Source organism: Leucoraja erinacea, chromosome 7, assembly GCF_028641065.1.
Source record: "Leucoraja erinacea ecotype New England chromosome 7, Leri_hhj_1, whole genome shotgun sequence".
NCBI lineage: Eukaryota > Metazoa > Chordata > Chondrichthyes > Rajiformes > Rajidae > Leucoraja > Leucoraja erinaceus.
In genome coordinates, this window is record NC_073383.1 from 69,742,510 (window position 1) to 69,751,574 (window position 9,065).

Here is a 9,065-nt window from a genome sequence, read left to right on the forward strand (position 1 = left end):
CTTGTAGAGGAGTACAAAATCATGAGAGAAATAGATCGGGTAAATGCATAGAGTCTTTTGCCCAGAGTAGGGGAATCAAGGATCAGAGGACACAGGTTTAAGGTGAGGGGGGGGGGGGGGGTGGGGGCATTTTTATTATATGTATGACTGCAAGGCAACGAAATTTCGTTCAGACCAAAAGGTCTGAATGACAAAAAATAAATTCAATTCAAGTCTAGGAGCAGAATTAGGCCATTCAGCCCTTCAAGTCTACTCCACTAATCAAACATGGCTGATCTATGTTTCCCTCTCAACCCCATTCCCCTGCTTTCTCCCCATAACCCCTGGCACCCTTAAGGGCCTGTCCCACTCAGGCTATTTTTTAGGCGACTACAGGTGACTAGGCTGTAGCTACATGGTCGCCGGTGTGTCACCTGTATGGTCGTGAATCGTCTCCTCAGTCGCCCAAAGAGTCATAACGTCTTTCTGGTCGCCACTGGATTTTCAACATGTTGAAACATTTTCGGAGACAGTCGGCGACAGTGGCTTTGACGCCCATGAGCGTAGCTTGCCTTCTCCTGACGTAGGTGCTGTCGTAGTTGTCGCCAGGTTAACGTAGGTTGTCGCTGGTGCTGACTTCGTTTTTTTTTTTTGTTAAAGTAATGATTCTATTTCAAATTTTATGTCGAAGGGGGGTCCTCCAGTCGCCGGTTTTTCAGCAACCTGCTGCGTCTATGACAGTCGCCAACAGTCGCCTAAAAATAGCCTAAGTGGGACAGGCCCTTTACTAATCAAGAATCTGTCAATCTCCACCTTTAAAATAGCCATTGACTTCCGCAGCCATCTGTGGCAATGCTATGGGACTAGTGTGGGACCGGTGGGACCAGCAGATGGGGCAAGTTGTTCGGCAGGATGGGCTGAAAGGTCTGTTTCTACGCTGTATGACTCTATTAACCAGTGAATCCTGGCTGCAAATTCCAGAGAAAATTTTAATATTTATATTATGGTGTGCAACGCCCTCTGAGATTGGTTGTCTTGGCTTCTGCTGAGGTGTGGGAACTGTGGTGCGAGTTCTGTGGGTGTTTGGATAAGACAGATTGTGCAGATGGCACGTTGGGCTGTAAAGGGCATAATTCCGGGAAGACAGGAACTCCCACAATGTACCAAGGAGACAGGGTAAGGATCCATGCAGAGTTTCTCACTCTCCAGCGGAAAAATAGCAAAAAGGAAACTGTTACGCAAAGACTAAATGGAATCAGATTCTGCCTGATTTTAATGGCCTCTTGCAGAATGTTGCGCCACTGTTCTTGGTTCTACTTAGGTTGGAACTGAGTCTGAATGCATCACTCCCCATCATCAGCAAGAATGGTTATTTTGCAGCTCCAAGAAGCCAAGAGTGTACGAATATTACCATGTATTCCTTTGCTTCTTGCCAGTTGTAATGATGATTTGGAATCAAAAAGTAATGGATCGAATTTCTTATTTGTAAGTAATAAAATAGGTCCCGGGTGGAACACAAATGGCCGGAGTAACTCAACGGGTCAGGCAACATCTCCAGTCTGAAGAAGGGCCCAGATCCGAAATGTCACCTATCCATGTCCTCCAAAGATGCTGCATGACCCATTGAGTTACACCGGCAAGTGGTGTTCTTTGCAAGATTCCAGCATCTGCAGTTCCTGGTGACTAAATAGGTTATATTTACAGTAATTAGGAACTCAAAATTCCTATGCACCCCAAATATACTTCAAAAATGTGTGTGAATAGTGTAATAAAAGGCAGAAAGTGTGAGTCTTTACGATTACCGTCCTTAATTTCCCCGATTATCGAGTGGTATTTAGAATTTACCAAGTAAATGTACATAAAGCGCTAAAGGTAGAGTTGCTGCCTTACCGCGTCAGAGACCTGGGTTCGATCCTGCTACGGGCGCTGTCTGTACGGAGTTTGTACGTTTCCACTTCCTCTGCAACACCTGTGGGTATTTAGCAATTTCTATTCGCTTTTGCATATCTGGAATGAGAACCGAACTTTAAACATTGGATCAGCAGTGATATTCAATGATAGACAAGCCTGAGGTATCACGTGGATAACACCTTACTTTCCAGTTCCAATAATCTTACCTCAAAGAGCTTTAACACGACGCTCATCATATCAGGAAACATGGTTTGGGACATGATCTCATGTTTACTAACATGAGAACTGTTAGAATAAAGGCACTTTAGATTCAACAGAGACTGAAAGCCCTGTCCCACGGTACGAGTTCATTCCAAGAGCTCTTCACCGAGTTTGCCCTGATTCGAACTCGTAGATTTACGGTAATGGCCACTCGTTGGTATTCGGGGCTCTCGTGGACATTTGATGTTGAAAAATCTTCAGGAGTCTTCCCGTGCTTACCTGCCATTAGCGAGTCTTCCCGAATACCTGCCGTTAGCATTACGAGCCGCTAAGTGATGTCCCCGAGCTCCGACGTACCCTCTACGTTCATTCTCCATGTTTACCACAAGTTTGATTTTTTTTTTAACTCGGGAGAGCTCTTGGAATGAACTCGTACCGTGGGACAGGGCTATAAGAATTTCATTTTTCCATTAGGTACACTCTGACACTCTTGACTCTTAAATAGTAAGACTCTGGGAGCCCTAGTGCAGAGGAATCAATCAGTGCATTAAATATAGAAGTTGGGATGTTGTGTTGCAGTTGTACAAGAAGTCGAAGAGCCCACATTCCTCCCACCTTAGTCCAATCTCTTCTTTTATGTGTTTTGCTCCACTCACTCTTTCATGGGTATATCCTTCCTTAAAAGCCATAAAGTGCTGGAGTAACTCAGCTGATCAGGCTACTTCTCCAGAGAACATGAATAAGTGACATTTAAGGTCGGGAGACTTCTTCGTACTGAAGAAGGGTCACAAACCAAAACATCACCTCCAGAGATGCTGCCTCACCCGTTAAAATACTCCTGCACTTTGTGTCTTTTTTGGTAAACCGACATCTGGTTTCTTTGTATATCCTTCCTTTGGTAGAAACTCCAAACCAATACATTATATTCCAGCTGTGGGCTTATCAAGGCCACACATAACTGCAATAAGATTCAATTTCTCTTACAACAAAGGGAATCATTCCATTTGCCATAGAGTCATAGAGCCATACATTGATACAGCGTGGAAACAGGCCCTTCAAACCAACTTGCCCACACCGGCCAACATGTCTCAGCAACATTAGTCACACCTGCCTCCAAAAGCCCCTCCCTCCACTAGTCCAAATCCCTCCAAAAACAGCACTATCCAATTACCTGTCTAACTGTTTGTTGGGATAGTCCCAGCCTCAACTACGTCCTCCGGCAGCTCATTCCATACACCCACCACCCTTTGTGTGAAAAAGTTACCCCTCAAGTTCCTTTTAAATCTTTTCCCCTTCACCTTCAACCAATGTCCTCTGGTCCTCGATTCACCTACTCTGCGCAAGAGATTCTTCCCGATCTATTCCTCTCATGGTTTTATACACCTCTATAAGCCGTTCTAGTTGCTTGCTTCTCGATGACATGTGTCTCACATATTATTTTGAGAAAGAGCAGAGGAACTATTCCTCAACCAATATTTCTTCAACATTACCAACTCTGTTCCATTTCTGTGTGTCAGAGACTGTTCTGTGTAAACTGCCTGCCACATTTCCTTCAGCGGTGTTTACTCTTCAAAAGTACTTCAATAGCTTCGTTGGGATATTCTAAAAGGGATATGAAAGATATTAGAGAAGCACATTTTTCATTGTTATCATTACAATAAACATACTACATTAAATCTGATTGGACTCTTAACTGCAGAGCAAAGCTGGGTGGGAACCCAAGGGGTCACATTGGTTTGACATTAGTGCAATATGATATTAAACATATTTTACTAGATCTATTAAACATTTTAAACTTACCTAAACAAATGTAAATGTTTATAACTTGGCACTCTTCCCTCGCTGCCCGCTGAAAAGTTATACTCCAGATTTTGCCGTGGTAATGATAGCCAAACCATGTTTCAGCGGCGACGACTTTGGAATTTTCTCGTCCGTACGGTTTTGAGTCTGAGATCGCAAAGTTCCTGTCAGTGATCCAGCGTGCCTTCACAGGCTGTACTGTTTGTGGACTTCTCAGCCCAATCAAGCTGAAATCATTTGAACTAACATGAATTGAGGCTTTTTATGAACTAGTCCCATTGTAAACCACACTGATAATCTTCTGCTTTCTTACAGAATGCCCAAGTGAGTTTTTAATGATGTACAAAGCTATAATTATGCTTAGCAACGCTTTGGCCCTTGGAAACTAATTTTACATTTGGTTATTTTAATTTCCGTTGATGAATATAATGTATGTAATACGATATTATATGTTTAAAATGTGTTTAATATCTTTATATATTTCAAATACAAATATATAATATATTATTATGTTAAAATGTGTTTGATATGTTTAATATATTTAATATATTTAAATTATATATAATATATCATTTTGCTAATTTATGTTTACAATATGTTTAATATTATATATAATGTGTATGCATATATATAGAATTTAAATAGTTTAATATATATATATATAATTTAAAAACACAATCATTTCCCATAGTTTCTATACATTTCAGGTTACTTTTAATTATAATGTGAACTTTCCAGTTTTTATTTATATGATATTTAAAAAGTTAATTAAAATATGCTCCCTGTTCTGTGAAAATTATTTAACATGGTTGGCTACTAAACTAGTGTGATGTCATCACTGCCGCTGGGCATTGAGGGAGTTTGAAATGTCACCTGATTGCTGGAATATTGGATATTCTTGCTGGTTGCTTGATTGAGTGAATGTGAAGTGTGGAAAGATACAGCTTGGCAACAGGCCCTTCGGCCCACCACGTCCACGCCAGCCATCGATCACCAGTTCACACTAGTACTGTGTTATCCCACTTTCCCATCCACTCCCTCCCTACACACTAGGGTCAATTTACAGGGGTCAATTAACCAACAACCCCGCATGTCTTTGGGATGTGGGAGGAAACTGGAGAACGTATGCATTCACAGGGAGAATGTGCAAACCACACGCAGACAGCACCTGAGGTCAGGATCGAACCCAGATCTCTGGTGCTGTGAGGCAGTAGCTCTGCCCATTGTAAATTTCAAGGGAATTTTATTTTAATTCACTAAAAGGTTGCTTCACTGCCATAAATCATGACCTATATTTTAAAACATTTTCTGAACCTATTTGTATTTAAGCCTGCACATAGATTTCTTCTAGACAACTATTATTTCGCGCCAATTCATTTTTGTAAAGTGTGTTGCATCTGAATGGTTAACCACACACAGAACATAGAACATACATCAGTACAGCCCATAATATCTGTGCCGAACATGATGCCAAATTAAACTAATCTCATCGGCCTGTGGATGACCCAGACATTCCCTACATATCCATGAGCCTATCTAAAAGCCTCTTACTGTAAATCCCACTATTGTATCTGTCTCCATCACTACCCCTGGCAACATGTTCCAGGCTCTGTTACTCTTACTCCATATTTGTTGTCTGAAAAGACAGCCAGCATCACCAAGGACCCACACCACCCTGGCCACACTTTCACTTCACTCCTGTAATCAGGAAGAAGGTCTATGAGCCTGAAAAGTGTAACATCCAGGTTCAGGAGCAGCTTCACACCAACCATCAGGCTATTGAACACCACAAACTTCCAACTAAACTCCAAACTACAAACTCCCTTCATTGCGGGCTTTGTTTTTGTCTTTGCACTATATTATTTATTTGCTTTTATATATTGAACTTTTGTTTTGTTTATTATAGAGTGTTGGGAGTACTATGTTGAGACCACACCTGGAGTATTGTGTACAGTTTTGGTCTCCTAATTTGAGGAAGGACATCCTTGTCATTGAGGCAGTGCAGCGTAGGTTTGCGAGATTGATCCCTGGGATGGCGGGACTGTCATATGAGGAAAGTTTGGCGGGGCTTATAGAACATATAAAATTATAAAAGACTGGTCATATGAGGACAGTCTTAGATTAAAGGGGAGGCCATTTAAGATTGAAAACGACCAGAGAGTTGTGAATGTATTCACTGGAGTTTAGAAGGATTTAAGAGGAGTTATATCTAGGGGCTAGTAGAAACATGGGGAGAAGGCAAATTGTGCAAAAGGACTGGACAAGCTAGAAAAATGTTCCCAATGTGGGGTGAGTCCAGAACCAGGGCACACATCTTAGAATAAAGGGGAGGCCATTTAAGACTGAGGTGAGAAAAAACGTTTTCACCCAGAGAGTTGTGAATTTATGGAATTCCCTGCCACAGAGGGCAGTGGAGGTCAAGTCACTGGATGGATTTATCTAACTCTCTCTTAAATCCATCCAGTGACTTGACCTCCACTGCCCTCTGTGGCACGGAACTTCCACAAATTCACAACTCTCTGGGTGAAAAAGTTTTTTCTCACCTCAGTCTTAAATGGCCTCCCGTTTATTCTAAGACTGTGGCCGCTGGTTCTGGACTCGCCCAACATTGGGAAAATATTTCCTGCATCTAGCTTGTCCAGTCCTTTTATAATTTTATGTGTTTTGATGAGATACCCCCTCATCCTTCTAAACTCCAGTGAATACAAGCCTAGTCTTTTCAATCTTTCCTCATATGACAGTCCCGCCATCCCAGGGATCAATCTCGTGAACCTACGCTACACTGCCTCATTCACAAGGATGTCCTTCCTCAAATTTGGAGACCAAAACTGTACACAATACTCCAGATGTGGTCTTACCAGAGCCCTATACAAGTAGGACAACTTATTCTATTTGATTTTATTTGACTGTGCATGGCAGGTTGATTGCATTTGTCGAAACAGGGTAGACCATGTGAAGGTTGCAATCTCCCACCCCAATAATGTTAGTCAACAAGCTCAGGCACAAGGGGTGATCAGAATGTGTGAGTAAGGGCAACCAGTTGTCTCAGTCTATGTGCCTGTGGTGCTGCAGCAAGCTCGATTGTTATTAGACATAGAAACATCGAAATTAGGTGCAGGAGTAGGCCATTCGGCCCTTCGAGCCTGCACCGCCATTCAATATGATCATGGCTGATCATCCAACTCATTATCCCGTACCTGCCTTCTCTCCATAATGTACCAGCACCTTGTCCAACTAATGCATATGCCTAGAAACCCGACTTGATTTGGGAAGTGAAAGGAGACACAAAGTGCTGGATTAACTCAGCAGCATCTCTGGAGAACATGGTTAGGTAACTTTTTGCGTTAGGGCCCGTCTTAGACTGACTATAGGGGAGGGTGGGAGGGAGGAAAGTTGGAAAGCTGGAAGAGAAGAGGGGCAGCTCAAAGCCTGGTAGGTACTAGGCTGATACAGGTGAGGAGAGATTTTTGAGGGGCAGATGGTTGGACGAAGGCCAGAGGTGAAAGGACAGAAAGTGGGAGACGAAAGGGTTGAAGAGTTGTAAACTTTGAAGCCAGACAAAGGAATGTAGATGGCAGGGGAGCAGGAGGGGATAAATAGGTGTGAGTGCAGGTGGGATACAGGGGAGACTTGGGTGGGGTAACTGGTGGAAGCCACAAGGATTACAGTGGAGTAATCTCATGTAGGTGAGCTAATGCCATAGTGCCCAATGAAGCAGCGTCACTTAATAATAACCCACATGGCACATAGAACACTGAACGCAGTACAGCACAGGAACAGGCCCGTCTGCTCACACGGCCTGGGCTGAACATGATATCAAGACCACAGTGAGGTCGTCACTCAGGATTTTGGAGCAACCGGACATCAGCCATGATTGAATAGGGAGTAGACTTGATGGGCCAAATGGCCTAATTCTGCCCCTGTCGCTTATGACCTTATGAGGTGGGAAGCAAAATGTCCTCAGCTAAAGTTCCTTGTGGCAAGCAAGTCTCAACCAGATTTTGAGCAGTTAATTCCCATCCAGCATTTTGCTGGTGCGTATGGATAAGTCCTCCCCCTCAGTGCGTGTTAACTAACGTGGGTTTACACTTTTTTTTTTGTGCCATTTTGTATAATTTCACTCCTAACAAAACAGGCCGAATAGGCCCATGCACGACTGGAAAATAATGTAAAAGCGGATTATGCAAAACAAGTCCGCTCTTCGCTGACCCACTTTCACTGCCTGCTCCCCTTTCAACTCGCAACGCTGCAGCCACGGTGCGTGTGAATCGCTGGCTAGCGAAGATCAATAAGCGTGAAAACCTCATTTGCAGCCGAATGCATTAGTCGAGGCGAAAACACTCGGGGAAATAAAACGGCAACAGAAAATTGGAGGGGTTTTTTTTTTGGTTGTATCCTCAATAGAATGCATTAATCAGGAAAGCGCGGCGGTTGTGGCATGTGGGAATGGGGACGATCAGTTTCCCGTGTCTGTGCAATCTTATACTGACCCTTTTATGGCTGACACTAATTTAAATTACCGGCTGTTATTGTCTCTCTTTAAATTGTCGAATAGATTCGCCTCGAAAGGTAAAAAACACGAATTCTAAGTATTGGAAGCAACTTAACGTATCAACGTCGGGCATTAAGTTACCATAAGCAACACACAAAGTGCCGGTGGAACTCAGCGGGTCAGGCAACATCTTTGGAGGGGAATAGACGGGCGATGCGTTAGAACCCATCTTCAGGCCATTCCATTCCCTCCACAGATGCTGCCTGGCCCTTCTTGAGTTCCTCCGGCACTTTGTGTTTTGCTCAAATGATTCCATCATCTGCAGTTCCTTTTTTCTCCATTACAATTCCATTTGTAATTCTTTGTACTGTTTGATGTGTATATGGACCTGTGTCTGAAATAAAGCTTTAATAATAATAATAATAATTACGTTACCACGTCCTGTTGTAAACAGACATTGGTTTGATGGTATCCAATGTATGTGGTGACAGGAAGGGTGGCGGGTAAAAGACTGGCGATTGGGAAATTCCTCGGTTGAATGCGGATGAGGAAAGAGTGAGTGGTCTATTCTTAGGTTATCGTTTGTTGTTAATCCCAGAAATGTAAAGATGCTAGGTTCTGAGAGCCTGAATTTAAAATACAAAATGATGCACACGACTGTGGGAAGAAACAAGAATTAACA